Source organism: Lagenorhynchus albirostris, chromosome X, assembly GCF_949774975.1.
Source record: "Lagenorhynchus albirostris chromosome X, mLagAlb1.1, whole genome shotgun sequence".
NCBI classification, from domain to species: Eukaryota; Metazoa; Chordata; class Mammalia; order Artiodactyla; family Delphinidae; genus Lagenorhynchus; species Lagenorhynchus albirostris.
This window is the reverse complement of record NC_083116.1, coordinates 41,593,137-41,613,866: the sequence shown is the minus strand read 5'-3', so window position 1 is coordinate 41,613,866 and position 20,730 is coordinate 41,593,137. Positions and strand designations below refer to the sequence as shown.

The 20,730-nt window shown below is 41.9% G+C and overlaps 1 long non-coding RNA gene across 1 annotated transcript; it reads right to left on the bottom strand.

The window, feature by feature from the left end:
• Window positions 1-20,277, bottom strand: LOC132513387 (uncharacterized). Its single transcript, XR_009538456.1, has 4 exons — window positions 20,119-20,277; window positions 5,772-5,999; window positions 2,084-2,133; window positions 1-304 (listed from the first exon to the last, which is right to left on the bottom strand). It is a non-coding gene; the product is annotated as an uncharacterized LOC132513387 (long non-coding RNA).
• Between the last annotated feature and the right edge of the window lie 453 nt (window positions 20,278-20,730).

Here is a 20,730-nt window from a genome sequence, read left to right as displayed (position 1 = left end):
TGAAAACAATAATCATTTTATTATTGCAATGAATGGATGGGTGAGAAATTTGGGCAAGGCTTACTGGACAGATTTTCTGCCCCACGTGGCATCTACTGGAGCCACTCAGCGGCATCCAGCTGGTGGCTAGGTTGATCTGGTGGAGCCAAGATGGTTCTGGTTTCCTTTATGCTTGGTGTCTTGGTGGGGATTTCTGGAACCCTGAGTGCAGCTGGACTTCTCTCTCTCTCTCCATGTCGTCTCACAATTTTTCCATGTGGTCTCTCTAGTAGGGTGATCAGACTTCTTAAATGATTGCTCGGAGCTCCAAAAGACCAAGGCAAAAGTTATAAGGCTTCTTATGACCTACTCTCATAAGTCAAGCACCATCACTTCCCTGCATTCTATCAGTTAAACTTATTTAGAGACTTTACCAGATTCAAGACTAGGGGACTATACAGGAGTATGATTACTGGAAGGAATGGTTAACAGAAAACACATGTTAAAGTCTACCACACCCGTGCACTCCTCAAACTGCAATCTGGCAACACTCCTTGCCACTCCACCGAAATTGCAATTTCTGAGGTAAAGACCTCTTAGTTGTTAAATCCAATGCCTGTTTTTCAGTACTTGCTTTGCTTGCTTTTTCTGCTGAACTGGACCCTACTGACCACTAACTCCTTCATGAAATTCTCCTCCCCTGACTTTTGTATACCACCTTTCCTTGTTTGTCTTTAATTTTTCTGTTTCTCAGTTTCCTAAAGTGACTCATTTCTTATGCTCTCCCCTTAACTACTGGGCTTCGTTATCAGTTCTCTTCTCACCCTGTACATGCTATTTGATTACATTATCTAGACCTATGGCCTCATCTATCACTTATCCACTGGAGATTCTCCATTATACATCTCCATCCCAGATCTCTCTCCAATCCTCAGACTCAGATGTACTCTGACTGGATGTCCCACAGGTACCTCAAACATGGCCAAAGCTGAATTCATCTTCCCCCTTAAACTTGCTCTCTTTCTTACATCCTCTATTTTGTATTGATCATCCTTCCAGATGCCCAAGGCAGAAATTCGGAAGTCATCCTTAACTCTACCCTCTAATTCCACCTCATATACTTTGTCACCAATCCCCAACCATTCAACCTGCTAAAAAGTTTTGCAATTTATCCACTCTTCTCCATCCCAGATACTAGATCTGGCAGAGGACTGGGTAGGGGCCTTGGCCTCTCATTCTGATCTATGAATTATATAGAAGTTACATTTATTACAATAAACTCAGATAATTTTTTTAAAGATGAGGTGACTAAGAGATATCAGGACAGGGGATATTTAAAAAGTGAATCTCCTTATGGAAACAGGCACTCAGGTTTGTGGCAGCAGGACCCTGCCTGTCCAGAGTGAACTCATTTTAGCTCATGGGAAAGCCCAGGTGGGGGCTTATCAAGCTTCTCATACCTCCAAACCTGTCATCCTGAAACTTCATCACATTTAGCTTATCTGGTTATAAAACTGCCTTTTTCAAGTCACATCATTGAGAGCTAAAATCTGGTTATAATCTGGGTATAATTTCTTATTACCTGACTAGAAGAGTCTTGCTACACTGGCCACAGGTTATACAGTAGTGACTAGGCAGGTTCTGGCTTCCAGTAAATGACCGAGTAGCTTCTATCAAGCCGCCTTTCCTTCAGATATAACAATATACTCTGGACAAAATATTTAAAAACAACTACCTGAAAGTACTGACAAACAACCTGAAGCATGCAGAAACTGGAAAAGAAACTACAGTTAAAGGATAGGATTAGAACTAGGTGAGATTCCCAATTTTTAAGGCTTTTAGCCACAGAGCAGGCCCCAATCAGTCACCGGATAGGTGGTAAAACTGAGTCTTTACCGGAAGACAGAATTCAGGATTTCAGCAGCTGGAGCCTATGGAGGTAAAATACTGGAATGGAGAGATCTTGACAGGTGGAGCCCTAAATTCTGTGTATAAACTCTGTCCAACTCTCTGGCCAACCTCTGAACCATGCACGCACAGGGCAGTCTCCAAATAGCTCAGATAAAACTAAAAGAACTAAATAGAAATTTCAGCTGGTACTTACTGCAGGGGAAATTGAGTATGGAGTTTGAGCTCTGTCAAGTTGACCACCTGCTAAAACAAAAAAATCAATACTCTTCAGAGGGACACAATGGAATCCAGATTCTCTACAACATGTCCTCTGACAAATCCAAATGACTGGGCATATCGGAAACAGAAAAATGTGACCCATACCGAAGAAAAAAGGTAATCAATGAAGACTAGCCCCCAAGATGACGTAGATGTTGGAATTAACAGAGAGGAGTTTTTAAGCAGCTATTACACCTATGTCCAAGGATACAGAGGAAAACATGCTCAAAATGAACAGCAACCTGTTGCATTCCATCCAGGTAGAGATGATCAATATGTAGATATGGGCAACTGATTCAAGGTGTAGAAGAGACATGGCAAGACTGGCCAGGAGCTACAGTACCCACTGACATCCCCTTAGTTCAGATTCTCATTGTTTCTCATGTAGACTATTAAAACAGTCTCATAAATTATCTTTCTGCTTCTGGTTACTATTTACTATGACCCCCCCACACACACACAAACCCTAAGCACATCTACATTGATTCCAGAATTAACTTTTAGAATACAGCTTTAATCAGGACTTTATTGGTTGCAAGTGACAGAAACACAACTTTGACTTGAACACAAGAAGGAATTTATTGGAAGTCTCACATAATCATACAAAGGGCAAGGATGTGGATGGGCCTCAAGGACAAGACCAGAGACTTGAACACTAATAGGAATTTACAGCTCATCCTGCATGCTGACTGCATTTTCTCAGACAAGCTTCCTCCCTGGAGTTGTAAAAGGGCCACCAATAGGTCCTGGCCACACATCTCCAAGCTGTGCCACAAAAGTGGGACACAGTACTTTCCCCCATTTAAGTTGGTTTAAAAAAAATTGAAGCGAAGGATTCTGATTGTTCTGATCTAGATCACATGCCCATATGCCAACCAATCAAATCAACTGAGACTGGGGAGATGATAGGGTACTTGGACTGGAAACACCAACTAGAACTCCATGGCTGGACAGGAGAGGAGCAGCACTCCCCCTGAAAAAATAGGGTTTTGTTTCCAAGGGAAGCAAAAGACCCTGGGTAAACAAACAAAAATAATAAAGGTCCAACAGGTTTCCTGTACTCTCTACCTCAACTCCTGGTAACCCCATCCTCCTTGCAATCACCCATGGCAGAGTTCTGGAACTTCTCTTATAGCAGAGACTACCAGTTGTCACAAGTATCTGTTCTTTCCTTCTCTCTACCCAGCATTTTGCTGCTTAGAACATGAACATGATGACTAAAGCTCTATCTTGTACCATGGGGACAAGTGTCACACTGTGGAGATGACAGGCCATTAAGCCTTCTAGGGTTTAATGAATTTCTTTCTTTAATGAAAGAGAAATGAATTTCTATCCTGTTTAATCCACTGTTATTTTGGATGTCTGATAGCTCACAGCTGAACCTAATCCTAACACCCTCACTCCCCATATCTAATCAAGGCAAAACAATCTAGAAGTTAAGAGTGGCATTCAGTGAAACAGGTTAGAGTGGGTTAGAACCAACCACCTGGACTTAAATCTAGGCTCTGTCGTTTACCCGCTCCATGATCCTCCACAAATTGTTTTATCTCTCTGTACCTCAGTTTCCTCAGGCATAAAATGAGGTCAATAATGTTATCTACCCCATAGATTGGTTGTGAGAATTACGTGAGATAATTCACATAAGCACTGAGAGTAGCGCCTGGCACATAATAAAAGCTCAGTGAGTGTTAGCTACCGTTTTCAATGCCTGCCAATTTTACCTACTAAAAGTCCTGGAAGACAGTCCATACCTCCACTGCCTAAGTGCCACTTTATTCCACTCCAAGGAGCCCTGCCTCCAGTCCTATTCCTCCACAGCATCCTCCACACTGCCTCAGCCTGATTTTTCTAGAGCACCCCGATCTGACCAGGTCACTCCTTTTTGAAACCTCTTGATGACTCCCCATTAGCTACAGAATGAAGTCTTAACTCCACAGCTGGGTGACCAAGGCCTTTTTGGATGAGGGACCAACTGGCCTTTCTAGGCTCACCACCTGCCACTCTTCCACCACCGACCACACCCTGGCTGTAGCACTGAGCTATCCTCTACCACTACTTCCTTACCTGCCTCAAGAGTGTCAACCACTCCCTCTCCCTCTCTCCTGAACTCTTTCCTCTCTTGGCTTCTGTGGCACCACACTGTCCTGATTTTTTTCCAGTCTCCCCAGCTGTTCCTTTTTCATCTCTCATGGGCTTCTCATTTTCCACTCCCTTGGTAAGTGTCAGGGTTCCCTCCTTATTCCACTCCCTGTTTCACTGCATGTCCTCTCCCGAGTGATGACATCTACCGTCAGGCTTTCAAGCTCCACCTACACGCTGTGATCCCCTGATCTTCACTCCTGACCACCGACCTGGGCTCTGGTCTCACACATCCTCCTGAAGATCACATGGACACAACCTTAGCATGTCCAAAGTGGAGCTCATCTTCCACCCCAAACTCGCTTCTCCTCTTTGCACTGAATCTACTGGTGGCACCACCATTACCCAAGCCAGAAACGTTCATTCTCTACATCTAAGAAATTACCAAATACTGCCAAATTCACATCCTCAGTAACTCTCCAGTCTGTCTTCTCCTCTCCATACTCACCGCCATTGCTTTAGTCTGGCACTCCTCCTCTGTAGCATGAACTCAGCAATAGCCCCTTCTCTGCCTCCAATCCAAATGATGACGTGTGTCACCTACCTACAGTGATAACCTTATCATGTCACTGCCCTGCCTGAAACTCTTCACTGGTTCCCACTGCCCAGTCAGACAAAATTATTCCTTTCCCCATAGTTGTTAAATATCTACTATGTACCAGGGACTACGTTAAGTATTGGGTTGGCCAAAAAGTTCATTCGGGTTTTTCCGTAAGATTTACAGATTACAATGTTGACTATGAACTGGCCCCTGCCTTCTAAGGAATTTGCCACCTATCTGGGAAGACAGATACACAACCACATACTAATAACATAGTGTATTAAGTCTTGTGATAGATATATTCACAGAGCATTACAGGAGCATAAGACTGAGTTCCTTGAAGCAGAGATTGGGTCTTCCTAATCTTTGTATCCCCAACATCTGGTACCAGGTCTGATTCAATAGAGAATTGTTTTTGAATACTGAACTGATGATCCTCTCTGATCCTCAGTTTCCCTCTATGTAAAATGGCTCACAGCTCATATATCAAATGAATTAAATCTATGAACTTTGATTGAATCCAGATTTGAATGAAACAAATACAGTTTTAAAAATGAGACAACTAGGTAAATTTGAATACTTGGTATATATTTGATAATGTTAGGATATTATTGCTTGGGTTTTTTTAAAGTGTTATAATGATACTGTGGTGTGTTTAAAAGTCCTTACCTTTTAGAGGAATGTAAGAAAGTATTTAAAAACGAAATTATGCAGTGAAAAATTATCTGGGATTTGCCTGAAAATAATCCAGTGGTGTTGGATGGGGGGGTATAGCTGAAACAAGCCTGGCCACGCCTATGTTAATAATTGCTGAAGCAAGATGATGGACAAAATAAATTACAAAATTAATCTCTCAGGGTTCTGTGGCAATTCAACAACATGTTTATATTAAGTTTCTGATACAGTGCCTGCTGTCTCAAAAAATGTTAGTTTTGCTTCTCACCTCACTCTTTTAATTCCATCCAGGGCATAGCAGGAGAAACAAGTTGGTGGTGTGGGAGTTAGAAGCCCAACATGCAAAGAACTGGAAATATACTCAGCATGGTTTCTCTCCTCTGCCTGGTAAAGACAGAGCGGCTTGAGCGCCAGATGACTCCCAAGCAGCCTTGGGTAGGAATAACAGTGCTCCAAAACCAGCAGAACAAAGGGGAAGAAATCATGGCTTGAATTTCTGTGGAGAGGAGAGAAAAACAGCGTCAGACATAAACATGAACTCTTGGCTGGAAAGGGCTCCTCTTTTCCTCTTCTACCTGAATCCCTGTGCAGTACTGCCACCTGGTGACTCTCTAGCATCACTTTACCTAGTTCCTGGATGCTGTTGGCTCTCATAGATCTGACTGCACTGAAAATTCTAGAAGGGAACAGCCCCTCTCAACCAAATGTTCCCTGAATTGCTCAAAGTTGAGCATAACATATCATATCCCTCATGTCCTGCAAAGTGCCTTGTACTCAAGCTCTGTTATAGTACCTCTCACTACATTAGGATTGTTTACCAGTGAACATGCATTCACCTAACAAAATTACTAGGCATGGGAGATACAGAGTGAACAGTTGAATTCTGTTTAATTGAGCATATAAACAGAGTTAAACATGTAAACAGAAAATTAAAATAATCACCTTCCCACCCACTATAAAATTAGTTACATTTAACATTTGTTGAACATTTACTATATGCCAGGAACTTGTCTAAGTCCTTTATGTACACATGTATTAACTCATTTAACTCTTACAGTAATTCTATGAGACAGATATTATCCTGCAGAGGCACAGAAAGGTTAGGCAAATTGCCCAAGGTCACAGAGCTAGGAAATGTTAGGGCTCAGATTCAAGCCTGACCTGGGTCCAGAGCCCCTGCTCTAGTTAAAAAAAACTACCACTGTGCCTCCACCCTCCCCAGTGCCTGTTTGATGAGTGAATAAATAAAAATCTTGGACCTCTGAAACCCAAAGAGAGAAAAGCTCAGGTAGTAGAATCTACTCCCAGGAGGTTAAGCTGATCAAGGACTTGATTCCATCCCTCTGAATCTCACCTAGGCCCTGGGGGTTCTCTCTGTGGGATTCCTGCCTCTATTGCAGTGCCCTGTTTAACGTTCTGTCTCTCAAACATAAAACAAAAAACACTCCATACAATTCTTCCTAATATATGGAAACATGCTGGCATTTTCAATAATATGTTACCAAATTCTAAAGGTGAACTGAACAGAAATAAACAAAGCAATTGCAGGAAGCATTTAAAAACAATTTCAATTCTGACCATACCGACATGGTTTCCAGCTTTGTGCATTTGGTATCTGGATTCGTGGCTGGACTCAGATTAAAAATCTGGCTGCCTTAGGGATATAATGTACAACATGATAAATACATTTAACACTGCTGCATGTTATACATGAAAGTTGTCAAAGAGAGTAAATCCTAAGCCTTCTCATCACAAAGAAAACTGCTTTTTTCCTATTTCTTTAATTCTGTACCTATATGAGATGACAGATGTTCACTAAACTTATTGTGATAATCACTTCATGATATACGTATATCAAATCATTATACTGTGTACCTTAAACTTATACAGCAGTATATGTCAATTATACCTCAAAACTGGAAGAAAAAATTATATGGATGTCTTTTGGTGAGCACTTACTCTGTGCAAGGCATTGTATTTTGCACTATTGATGCATTATCCCATTTAATCTTCTCACCAAACCTGTGAGGCAGGAAAAAGGGGGACCCTATTTCACAGATAAATAGGGTCAGAGAGGTTAAATTGCCCAGGATCATACAGCTAATAAGCATATAAGCAGAAAGTCTGGGATTTGAACTTAAGCAGTCTGACATCAGAACCTGAATTCTTGACCATTATGATATACTGCCTCCCCCATTTTTTTGATCATTGCCTAGTCTCTGGCTTTCTCCCAGGAATAAGCCTGGGATATATTCTTACAGTGGCTCAGTGAGGGGAATTAATTACAGATATCTCAATTGGTTGCATTAAATTTAACTGCTTTCCTACTCACCACACATTTTCTTCAACTAACCAACATGCACCCATTCTTGCAGGATCAGATCAAACCCGTGCCTCCTTCAGGAAGCCTTCCCTGATCTCTCATTGGTTCATTCAGTAAGTGTTTGTTTCCCCCTTTTTAATATTATTCTCTCCCAAATTCCTTCTCAAGGAAAGGTCCAAGTCCAATAAACTTTCTGGGGAATGTGGTGAACAGTAAAGGGGAATTGGTGGCCCATCTCTGCAGAAGTTTGGCTCAAACATATCTCCAGGTTTTCAGATGCCTATGAGCACAGAAAGAAACAACCTAGTTGGGGAAAAAACAACATTATCTCACTGGCTGCCCATAGTTTTCACCCACTGTCCTACTCATGATCGTAGCCCAGCCTCAGTCCAGGACAGTCTTTTAGAGTCCTGAAGACACAGGAAGAGGCCATCTTCAGCATTTTCATTGTTAGTCCAAATCTTGCCCACTGCTAAGAAGTTCTGACCCAAATATCCATACAAGATTGTTATTTTAGATGGAGATCTGATTGTACCCTAAACAGAATAAAAATCTGTGAGGAGGAGCTTTCAGAATGGCACAGTAGGAACCTCTGAAGATCCATTCTTGCAAAACAGCAATGAGAACACTGGCAAAAAGTGTTAAAATCAACTTTTTCAGAACTATGGACATGATTCAAAAGTTTGCAGACAATCTGAGGAGCATTTATTCAAGAAAACTACTTAGTCTTGCTAAGAACACTGATCTTTGGGGCCTTTTAACTTGCCCTATTTCAACCCCCTCTCTCCTGTTCAGTGGTAACCTTGAAAACCAGCAGCCTCACACCCATGGTAAAAGGCCATGAAAGCCAGCTGCCTAACAGTCACTGGTGGGGGCAGAACAGCCTGGAGCTCCTCAAAAACTCCCATCCTCAGAGCACTATGACTATTTGATCTGTCAGCTCCCTGAAAAAGCCTCTTTCCCATGGCTTGTAGTTATTTGACATGACTCAGCAGGGCGTGAGAGAGTGGGAAAAGCCCTATTTACAGGGCATTTGCCAAACATTATCAGTGGCAATTGTTTAACATCACAGCTGCCTAGGCCATGATACCTGTTGGGAAAAACAAAAGACTGACCATAAAACTTAAAAGGAAGATCTGGAGAATGAGATGTCCAAAAAGGTCTTTGAAAAGCTACAATACATTCCTGAGGATCTAAAAGTACACACACATTAAGGGCTGTGCACATGCCCAGGAAAGACATTAGAAGGCTCCCATGTCTCACCTCTGGCTAACCTTGAGAGTCTGTGAAAACAGGAAGTGAAGGCTAAGGCATAATTGTGAACCGCTTACCAGAGCACTGACGGTGTACCACAATACACGCAGAGCCTTTCTGCAAAAAGTGGGAGGGTTACTGGTTCAAGACACTTTAGAAAACCTCTGACCAATTATTAGCTAACAACTAAGCCACAGTGATATAACCGGGCAAGACTTCAGTGGCTACACACAACAGGAAATACAGACTTTACAGAATTAGTCCAAGAAAGACACTAAACAAAGAGCAACAACAAAAAACAGCAACAACAACAAACCCTTGCAGTGTGAATGTGATTTCCAGAGTTGCCACAGTATTCAAAATGTCCACTTTTTTTTTTTTTTTTTTGCAGTACGCGGGCCTCTCACTGTTGTGGCCTTTCCCATTGCGGAGCACAGGCTCCGGACGCGCAGGCTCAGCAGCCATGGCTCACGGGCCTAGCCGCTCCGCGGCATCTGGGATCTTCCTGGACCGGGGCATGAACCCGTGTCCCCTGCATCAGCAGGCGGACTCTCAACCACTGCGCCACCAGGGAAGCCCCCAAAATGTCCACTTTTAAACAAAAAAATATGAGACACACGAAAGAAAGAAAGAAAGAAAAGAAAGAAAAAGAAAGAAAGAGAGAGAGAGAGAGAGAGAAAGGGAGGGAGGGAGGGAGGAAGGAAGGCCCAAATACAGGAAAAAAATCAGTCAATAGAAACTCCCTGAGGAAGCTGAGACATTAGACTTACTAGACAAATGCTTCATATAACCTATTATAAGTATGTTGAAAGAACTAATTAAATCAAACCATGTACAGAGACTTAAAGTATGATAAGGATGTTTCACCATACAGAGAATATCAATAAAGAGACAGAAATTATTAAAAAGAGCCAAACAGAAATTCTGGAGGTGAAAAGTACAATAAATAAAATATTCACTGGAGGGGCTCAACAGCAGACTTGAGCTGGCAGAAAAAGGAATCATCAAAATTGAGGACAAGTCAATTGAGATTGGCCAGACTGAGGAACAGGAAGAAAAAAGAATGAAGAAAAATGCACAGAGCTTCAGAGACCTTTGAGCATACCAACACACATATAATGAGCCCCAGAAGGAGAGGAGAAAGAGAAAGGGACAGAAAGTATTTTTGAAGAAAATATGCTTGAAATTCTCCAAATTTGATGAAAAACATTAATCTATACATCCGTGAAGCTCAACAAATTCCAAGATAAACTCAAATGAATTCACACCTAGACACATCATAAGACCAGAAACAAGACAAGGATTTCCATTCTTGCCACTTCTATTCCACATTGTGCTGGAGGTTCTAGCCAGGGCAATGAAGGGAGAAAAAGATATAAAAAGCATCCATGTTGGAAAGAAGTATTTGTAGGTGGCATGATCTTTTACATATAAAATCCAAAGGATTCACAAAAATACTATTATAATTAGTAAAATCAGCAAGGTTGCAGGTCAACATACAAAAATCCAATACATTTATATACAGTAGCGATGAACACTCCAAACAGGAAATTAATAAAACAATTCCGTTTATAATAGCATAAAAATTACTTAGGAACTAATTTAACAAAAGAAGTGCAAGACTTGTATACTGAAAACTACAAAACAATTTTTAAATAAATACAAACAATCCCGTGCCCATGGATCAGAAGACTTAATATTGTTAATATGGCAATACTCCATAAATTGTTCTACAGATTCAATGCAATCCCTATCAAACTCCTTGCTGTCTTGCAGAAATGGATGAGATGATCCTAAAATCACATGAAAATTCAAAGGGTCCAAACAGCCAAAACAATCTTGAAAAAAAAAAAGGAAGAAGTAAGTAATAGGACTCAGAATTCATACTTTCAAAAATTACCCCAAAGCTATAGTAATTAAGACTGGTACTGGTGGAGGATTAACATACAGATCAGTGGAATAGAATTGAGAGTCCAGAAATAAACTCAGACCTTTATTTTCAACAAGGGTGCCAAGATCATTCAATAAGAAAGAATAGTCTTTCCAACAGATGGTGCTGGAACAACTAGGTATTAACAGGCAAAAGAATGAAGTTGGACTCCTACTTCACGTTATATGCAAAAAGTAACTCAAAATTGATCAAAGACCTAAATGTAAGAGACTAAAATATAAAACTAGAGGAAAACATAGGTGTCAATCTTCCCAATCTTAGATTAGGCAGTTGTGTCTTAGACATGATTCCAAAAGCACAAGCGATGGCTTGTAACTGAGATTTGTTTTTAGTAAAAGATTAAAACAACCAAAATAAAACTCCTGAAAACACTCTCTTAGATATAGCTCCTTAATTCTTTGGGTCTGTTCAGCATGTTTGGCTTCTCTAACACCTATTTATTACATATGTGGGGTGCCACTCACGTCTCCCCTTAGGCTTCTGATGGTACATACACACAAGGGTCTGTTTTAATAATTTTAATAATAATAATAATGACAGATATAACACTTAACATTTAAACAGCACTTACTGTTTAAACATGGATGAATCTAGACATTATCATACTAAGTGAAGTCAGAGAAAGACAAATATCATATATCACTTATATGTGGAATCTAAAAAAAAATGATACAAATGAACTTATTTACAAAACAGAAACAGGGAATTCCCTGGTGGTCCAGTGGTTAGGACTCTGTGCTTCCACTGCAGGGGGCACAGGTTCGATTCCTGGTTGGGGAACTAAGATCCTGCATGCCGCGCTGCACAGCCAAAACCAAACAAACAAACAACCCAAAACAAAACAGAAACAGACTCACAGACTTCGAAAACAAACTTATAGTTACCAAAGGGGAAAGGTGGGGGAGGGATATATTAGGAGTTTGGGATTAACATATACACACTACTATATATAAAGTACATAATCAACAAGGACCTACTGTATAGCACAGGGAGCTCTACTCAATATACTGTAATAACCTATATGGGAAAAGAACCTGAAAAAGAATGGATATATGTATATGTATAACTGAATCACTTTTCTGTATACCTGAAACTAACACAACATTGTAAATCAACTATACTCTAATACAAAAAAATAATAAAATAAACAGCACTTACTGTTTGCCAGGCACCATCCTAAGTGCTTCACCTATATTAACTCTACAAATCCCCCTAACAACTCTCTATTTTACAGATAAGAAAACTACAACACAGAGAGGTTTAATACCTTGCCCAGAGTCATCAAAGCCTATGGGGTGTGGAGCCCAAACTGCAACACAGGCAATCTTCCTCCGGAGTCTGTGCTCTTCATCTGGGCAAGCTCCCTTAACTCCTCAGATGGAGAGTTTTTTATAAACCATGTGGCTTAGGACTAGACTGAGGCCAAAGTGCATTTCCTACTCCCACTGCCCCAGATTTTAAATCTTACAAACTGTACCTTCAGGTACCACAGATAAGGAGATACTTTTCCTATATAAATTTAGTCAAAATCACTTTGGCCCTGGGTGTGGGAATCAGGAAGAAGAAAGATTGGAGTAGAGCTAAGGAAAAGATACCTTTTTCAGAACCGAATAAGCAAAGGCAAGGAAACAAAAGATCACTATGCCAAAGGAGGAAGAATTCAGATTGGGAAGGGAAAGCATATGGGATTTTCCTTAGTGAGATTTGAGGTAGGAGTTATCGGGATGATGACCACAGGCCAGTAAGTACAGGGGCTAAAATGTATATGGTTTTATCCATCCTATTTCCTGTTTTTCAGCCACACCTATGGCCTCCATTACCTGGGGTCAGCTCTACTGAGAGAGCAGGACCTCTTGGGCAACCATAGACTCCAGCCACATTGTCCCACTGTGATGCCCCCAGCAAGGCCAATAAAAGGCAGCCATTAGTAATGAGCTCTGCTTTTTTTTTGCTTTTAAAGAAATACTAACTTTCCCAAGGTTTTTACATAAAATGACATTTTGTGCCCAGTGCATCATATTTTTCTTTTATCAGAACATTAATGCAAGAGTTCAGTGGGAGCTGTCTCAGATTCCTCAGAATTGCTACCAGGGAAAGATAAGTGGTGCAAGAGAGCAGTGGAAAAATACAAGCGCAGGAAAAGCTGGGGTTTTCTGGCTTTGTGTTTCTCCTTTCATGCATCAAAGCAATGCATGAGATAAGAACTTGTGATAAGTAAAAAATACCCATGCCCCCTAAGGTCATTGTTATCATCCTTGTACATGAATGCTTATTTACCCCAATTGCTTATTATTTCAGTAAATATTTACTGAGTGCCTACTATGTGCCAGGCACTGCTCTAGGCACTGGGGAATGCATTAGTGAATGAAACAGATACCAAAGGTTTGCGCTCATGAAGCATACTACTTCCTCCTGCTTTTCCTCTCCCCCGCTTCCTCTTCTTCTCCTTCATCTAGTGGAAAACATCAAGCTGTGAATTAGGAGACCCGGGTTCTGGCCCTAGCTCTGCCACTGATTGGATATATGATGTTCATTAGCATCTCCAGGCTCAGGTGTCCTCTCTGCAGATCCTAAAGATGAACAAAACATCCCTCTTGGAGCTGTGAGGAACCCCCAAATCAATCTAATATAGATTCTGTTTTCCAGGGGCTCACAGACTGGTAGGAGGGCCAGACACATGCCCAGATAACTATAATGCAAACTGAAGGTGGCAGAAAAGAGAAACAAGGAAAGGTTATGAAGAGGAGAACATGAGATCTAGGTTTCCAAACAAGTGGCGCTCACTGACTTTGGGCCTTGAGTGTGTGAACAGACAGGAATACTTTTCGAGGAAGAATGTAGAGGGAATAAGAAGAACCAGCAGTAGGAGAGGGGTGATCAAGGTTCAAATGGGGGAGTTCAGTGTGGCTGGAACACATTGAAAGAGCCAAACACCAAATTCACAGGAATTTTTACAAGGAAACAAGAGACTGAGACATTCTCTACTTGGCCAATAACCATGAGGTCAGTTGGTGGTTGTACTCAACATTTATAACCAATACCTTTTGAGTGCTCACCGATTACACAATTCCAATAATAGTACTAGGACTTCTATTCTAACTTACAGATTGAATGTCTTACCCAGCAAGAGCTATTCGTGTGTGTAAAATATAGACACATATGGAGGCTTTAAAAGTGAACCATATTCTGCCAGATTAAAATAATAAAACTTCTATACATGTCATTGGAAATAACACTGTGATTTCCTCCAACCTCGTACAATGATATAGAGGAGAGTATCGTCCCTCACCCTCTGGTTATTAAATACTGTTAATTAGGGTCACTACTTGTTTCCTTATGGAAAAAAAACCCCACATACTTCTGTTAATCAAGATGTTCAATTAAAGAAATAACTAAATAGTTCCAGATCTTATTTTAAAAGGAGGTGCAATTATCTACAGAAGTTTCATTTAGTGTACTGAATAACTTCCCTTTCCATTCTTCCCTCTTCTGTCCACTCTGGAATCAAAGAGCTCGGCAGCAGCAGGAGCAACAGCAAAGCGAAATGCTTTGTCCCTAGCCTGTTTTCCCTCTTACAATTACTTGCCTTCCTTGCTCCTTTCACTCCATTTCTTCTGTGTTAACCAACATTTCTACCTCTGTTTGGGTTACTATTGCTTTGTGCTAAACCAATCCAAAACTCAGTGGTGCAAAACAATCATTTTATTTTGTTCTCGGAATCTGTTCAGGAACTCAGTATACAGCAGGGATGTCTTGCTTCTACTCCGTGATGTCTGGAGCCTCAGCTGGGAAGACTCAACAGCTGGGGGCCTTAATCATCTAGATGTGTCTTCATTAACAGGTCTCCTGGTTGATGTTTGCTATCAGCTGGGACTGCTGACCAGAGGACCTGTAGGTGGCCTCACCATGAACTTGGGCTTTCTCAAAGCATGGCAGTCTCAGGGTAGTCAGACTTCTTACATGGCAGCTCAGGACTCTAAAGGTCAATGTCCCTGCAGATAAGGCACAAGCCACACTGCCTCTTACGGCCTAGCCTCAGAAGTCACAGAGTCTCATTTCTCCCTATTCTATTGATTTAGACAATCAAAGTCTGCCTAGATTCAAAGCAGAGGGGATGTCAACCCGACTTCTCAATGGAAGGGTGGCAAGGTCACATTATAGAAGAGAGCATGGGATGAGAGGTACTGTTATGGCCATCTTTGAAAAATATAATCTGCTATATTCTCCCATCCGCTTACCTTGCTTAAGTATACTCTTATGATTTTTTTAAAGGGAAACAATCTCAGGAGACTGCTATTTCTCACTGAGGCTCCTAAGTTCTGTTAGAGGGTAACCAGATGCTTTAATCCACACCCAGCCCTCAATCTTTCCTGTTCAACACATCTAACCATTTCTCTGCTACATATGGCTCCTGGCAGAAAGGGAATTTGGTCTCCTACAGGCTGCTGGACCTGGCACTGATCACTCTGAGGAGAAAAGCAGCCACTGACATATGGGAGCTGTCCTGGCCCTCACAGCTAGGCCTTGTTGTTCTCCTGATGAGCGTAACCAATTTCACAGACCATCAACATCAGACAAGGCCACTCTGTGACAAAAGCAAGACTACTGCATAGTCATGTCTGAAAAGAGACAAAACATGAACTTTGACCAAACCACAAAATAAGCAGACGTCCTCCTATCCTGGCTAATAGCTGCTACTTTACAAATTGGCCTCCTTCTAGTCTATCCTCCTAGATAAGATTCATTAAGATACCCAATCATGGGGCTTCCCTAGTGGCACAGTGGTTGAGAGACCGCCTGCCGATGCAGGGGACACGGGTTCGTGCCCCAGTCCGGGAAGATCCCACATGCCGCGGAGCGGCTGGGCCCGTGAGCCATGGCCACTGGGCCTGTGCGTCCGGAGCCTGTGCTCCACAACGGGCGAGGCCACAACAGTGAGAGGTCTGCGTACCGCAAAAAAAAAAAAAAAAAAGATACCCAATCATGGAATTACCCCTATGTACAGTCTGTTACTTCCTAACAGAATCCAATCCAGAGCAAAGCCTCGCTTCTTTAAATCCTCCCCCAAATCACCTAACACAAGTCCAAATCCTATAATAAGTCCTTTCTAACACCCTCTGAGACGTTTCATCAGTTCCCCGTGGTGTGCATTCTCCCTCAACTCACTAACTAATCAACCCAACTTGTTAAACCATAGATATGTTCCTGGTGGACTTTGGCTGCAGAGCACTGGAACTCCTCTAAGGACCTTGAAATTAGAAAACACATTTCTGGCAAGGCCATTTCTGATCTCCTGAACTCCAGCTTTCAGTGAGACTTTGGATTTGGCTCTTTTACGTGCAGTTTTGGAAGACAATTTTATGAATTCCTTGGATCTCCAGAGGCTATTAAAATGCTTCCATAGTTTTAAAAAATACATATTTATACGAGATTAGGTTATCAGGGTTTCTTTATTGCCTTATCAAGTGCAGAAAAGTTATGATAAATAGCGGCAATAGCTACCCTGTCCCCAACAGATCACAGGACCTAAGGGGAACCTGGCTGCAGGCACATGGGTGTTTAGGCCTCTATTGTGGGAAAAGCAATAAGTTATACACCCAGCAACTGGCTCATCAGTTGCAGATTCCAGATTCTAGAATATACTTCTGCCTCTTCTTCCTCCTAGTGAGTTCTTCACTTTTATCTAATCTTATTTTGCAAAGAAATGTGATATTAATTATGATAATTACCCTTCTCCCCTCTACTTTATAGTTCTCACTCACTTGATGTAAGAACTCTCATCCTCAGAAAAACCATTCCAAACAAAACAATGACATCCATAGCCTTGTGGTTAAGTGCCAGACCTAAAACCCCACTCCACTCCAGGTGAGAGATACACACTGATTTAAAGTTGTTTAGGGAATCAGCTGTAACAAGCAAGAAGTCTGAATCTGCTGAAACAGATTCAGGACTGCAAACAATCCTGTCTGAATCTGAATTCTGGAGTAATCATGTGTTTGCTGCTCTGACACAGATGGCCCCAAATTCTCTTCAGCATCCATCTGTCTGCTCACAGGGTCCATAAGCTATTGAGTGTTCAAGCAACAAAATTAAATCATTCCTACTTAGGAATCACTTAGGACACAGTGATACGTAGTTCAAAATCATAGGTTTATTTTATTCCTTTTTATCTCCTCATATTTCATAGAAAATTATACTGTCTGTAAGACTAAGTGCGAATTAGGCAGAGATGAGGACTGGTGAGGAGGGGAGGAGTCAGTGCACAAGTATAACTGAAAGGCTCACCAACCATAAGTGAAATTTAATTGATGTTCAAGAGTCGTGTGTGTGACTGCCGACAAGGTTCAGAACACGCTACCCCAAAATATGGCACCGTAGCACACTGAATATTTTAAAGCTGAAGGAATTTGAGTGGCAGAAACATGGCAGAAACAAGAAGGACACTTGACCTCTTGCCCCTCTTCTCCCCGAGACAGGTCATAAAACCCTCATGTGAGAGGTTCCCTCCCTATATCCAGAGGAAAGGAGAATCTTTATCTCCAAAAATACAAAGGGATGTAGAGAAAAATCCTAACAAACAGGACTTGTTAAGTCTCCCCCAGTTTACTACACTTCCCTCACACTCCTTAATTTGTCATATTTCTCCATGACTTCCCAATCTTCGTCAAACCTAGCATAAAATACTCAGCTCTGTTTCTCTGGGTCTTCATTTCCCTATGCCGGCTCCTGTGTCATGGAAAACTTACATTAAATACATTTGTATGCTTCTCTCTTGTTAATCTGTCTTTGTCAGTTTAATTTTCAGACCCAGCCAGGGACCCTAAAAGATCCAAGGAAAACTTTTTCTTCCCCTACAGTGTCCTGCTGACTCCCTTGCAATGTGGATATGACAGACCCTTAGATTTCTGAAACATCCAGGGTACTGGTCATCCTAGCATCTTGCTGGCCCCTGAAAAGGCTCACAATAGACCAAGGCCAGTTTATTTGGACTTTTTTGTGTGTTTTATGTGGGTCTGCATGTTTGGTTTTGGGGCTTGGTTTGGTTTTGTAACTGGCCTGTGGGGAAATTTGGGATCCAACACTGACAGGTCTAGAATGAGTGACATTTCTAAAAATCTGTCCTGGCCTTTTTCAGGCTCATGGGAGGGTATGGAGGGTAGGCAGAACTGGGGACTGCCACCCTCCAGTAGGCTGTTTAGGTCAGTCCCTCAAGGAAGGTTTCAAGTTAATCTCTGGCACAGTAAGAATTCTGGTCCCTTCTGTGCTTTACAGTGAATAAACTGATTATTTCTTCTGAAGAGGAAGGGGTTTCATTGAGGGTGGAAAAATAAATAAAACTACTTATCACACCATCTCAATTCTGGCTGCTTATACAAATCTTTGTGTTGATTAGATTGTCCCAACTGTCTTTTCATGTTTTAACTTCAAACATAATTTATTACCAGAAGTTAGAACACCTCATTTGGGGGGGTGATGACACAAGCAGGGGTGTGAGTTCTGTAAATAACTAGCTACTTGAATATAACTCAGAAAGGGATCTGAAAAGGAAATAACTACTTTGTTTTTTAAACAATTTAAGGAACTCTGAACCCCATGAGTGAAGAAAAAGCTGATGCAAACCTTACTTTGTTTAGTTCAGGAAGATTCATCTTTGCTCTTCCATTCAAAACATACAAATGAACAACAAAAACACATCCGTTTTATTTCATATCTACCATGACTTATTTCAGACTTGTCTAACCTTTAGAACTGTGCCCAGTCTTCCCTAGAGATGTCCTTTCTGGTTTACTAATCTCAGTTCTGTTGAGACCAGTACTTCTCCAAGTGTGGTCCTGGAACCAGCAGTATCAGCATCTCCTGGGAACTTGCTAGAAATGTAAATTTGGGGGCCTACCCCAGACCCACTGAATCAGCAACTCTGTGGTGGAATCCAGTAATCTGTGTTTTAACAAGCCCCCCAGCTGATTCTGATGCACAGGAAAGTTTGAGAACCATTGACTTGGACTGTCTGCTATACTGTTTTTTCTCTGGTAAACAAAGCAGCAGTTTTGATGATTCAAACTTTTAAAAAGATTGCTTAGGATTCCAGGTAAATTCACAATTCCCTGCTATGAACTGAGTATGCTAGAAAACCAAAGAGCTGGCACAGAAGTGTTTCATATGGTTAAGGCAGAGAGCCCTTGAGTTCTGCACTCTGGTCCTACCCAGAGCTTGCAGGCTATGTGTGCAAGGGGAGGCCTTGATCTCAAGTTAAGAGTGACTCTCCGGCAGGGGTCCTGGAAGTGCCACTGTGATGGACAAATGCTCTCACCAGGAAAAAACGAGTTTGGGCCTTAAGTGCTACTCAGTCCTCCAGGTAGCTGCATCTGAGCTAAACAGGGAGGGAACACGCTTGGAGAAATTGCACATAGTTTTGCCCTGCTTATTTTATCTTTAAAATGTATGTCAAATCACCACATCAAAGATCATCCCAGATGGCAACCTCAGGAGAGTCTGTGGCACCCAGTAGGTTATCAAAACACTTGGGGTATCTCTATCTCCTTTTATTGTAATTGCCTGTCTCCAAATGCATATAGTAACTGACAGGCTGTAAGTGTCGAGGATAAAGGCTAATTCCTTTCCTCATACAGAACTTCTAGTACAGTACCCAGCACAGAGCAAGTACTTTGTAATTTGTTAATTTGTAAATTTGTAAATTTGTAAATTTGGTAATTTGTTAAAGGGAGTCAAGCCATCAAAAGTAGAATCTGAAACCAGGAGCCCAATAAAATCACTCCAAAGTCATCCCATATAGGTACGATTCATATGTGCTGGTGTCCCGCCAACAACACGTTTTCACCCTGCTGATTTTACCCTCCATTCGTCTATCCGCCACCTCTCCCATCCCAAAAGATTCACACAACTCATCACGTACGTAACATATTTACACGTCCCCTTCCGACACCCACGCCCTCAATTTTCGCCGCCGGGTCCGTCACTCTGTCAGTTCCCCCGTCTCCTCACCCCCTCTCACTTCCGTTCCCCTGTCCCAGCGCGGCTGGAGGCAGTACATGCCTACGCTTTCAGCCCAAAACAAGTGCTACAAACCTCCGCCTCGTCCGCCCTCCCGGTGGCGGCCGACGGCCCATGCCTTCCGGCCTCTGAGAGCAGTTGCGCCGGCAGTGGCCAGACCCAGCCTGCCGATGGCCCTTACTTAGGGTCGGTCATAATAGAAACGCGCACTGGATATTTCCCAGGCGCCCTGGGGCGACGTACAACGGAGCTCCCACAATCCTCTTCGCCTCCGATCGGTCCACCCCCAAACTCCGGTATTAACCCCTTCACGTCTATGTTCATTGGCCCATCGACGCCCCTGGCACGCAGATTGCTTCGTGGAGATTCCGGACACTTAATTGGTAAAATACATAAAAGACCGGGCCTGTCCCTTAGTTATAGTTATCTATTGAAGATTTTCTCAACTTGCTTGTAAGTTGACTTGTAAACTTACTAACTCATTTTTAAATAGGAGCTTAACTTGTTGACAACATGAACGGTTTATAATGATGCATTTAAGCTTCCGGACCTACCGAAACTCTCAATTTCCTGTTTCTAACTGTTCACCTTGAACCTGTGCCTTTTCTACCCTCCATTCCCCATCTCTTTTTGGTTCTTGACTGATTATTTAACTGCATACCTCAATGGTTAAGGGCACAGGCTTTG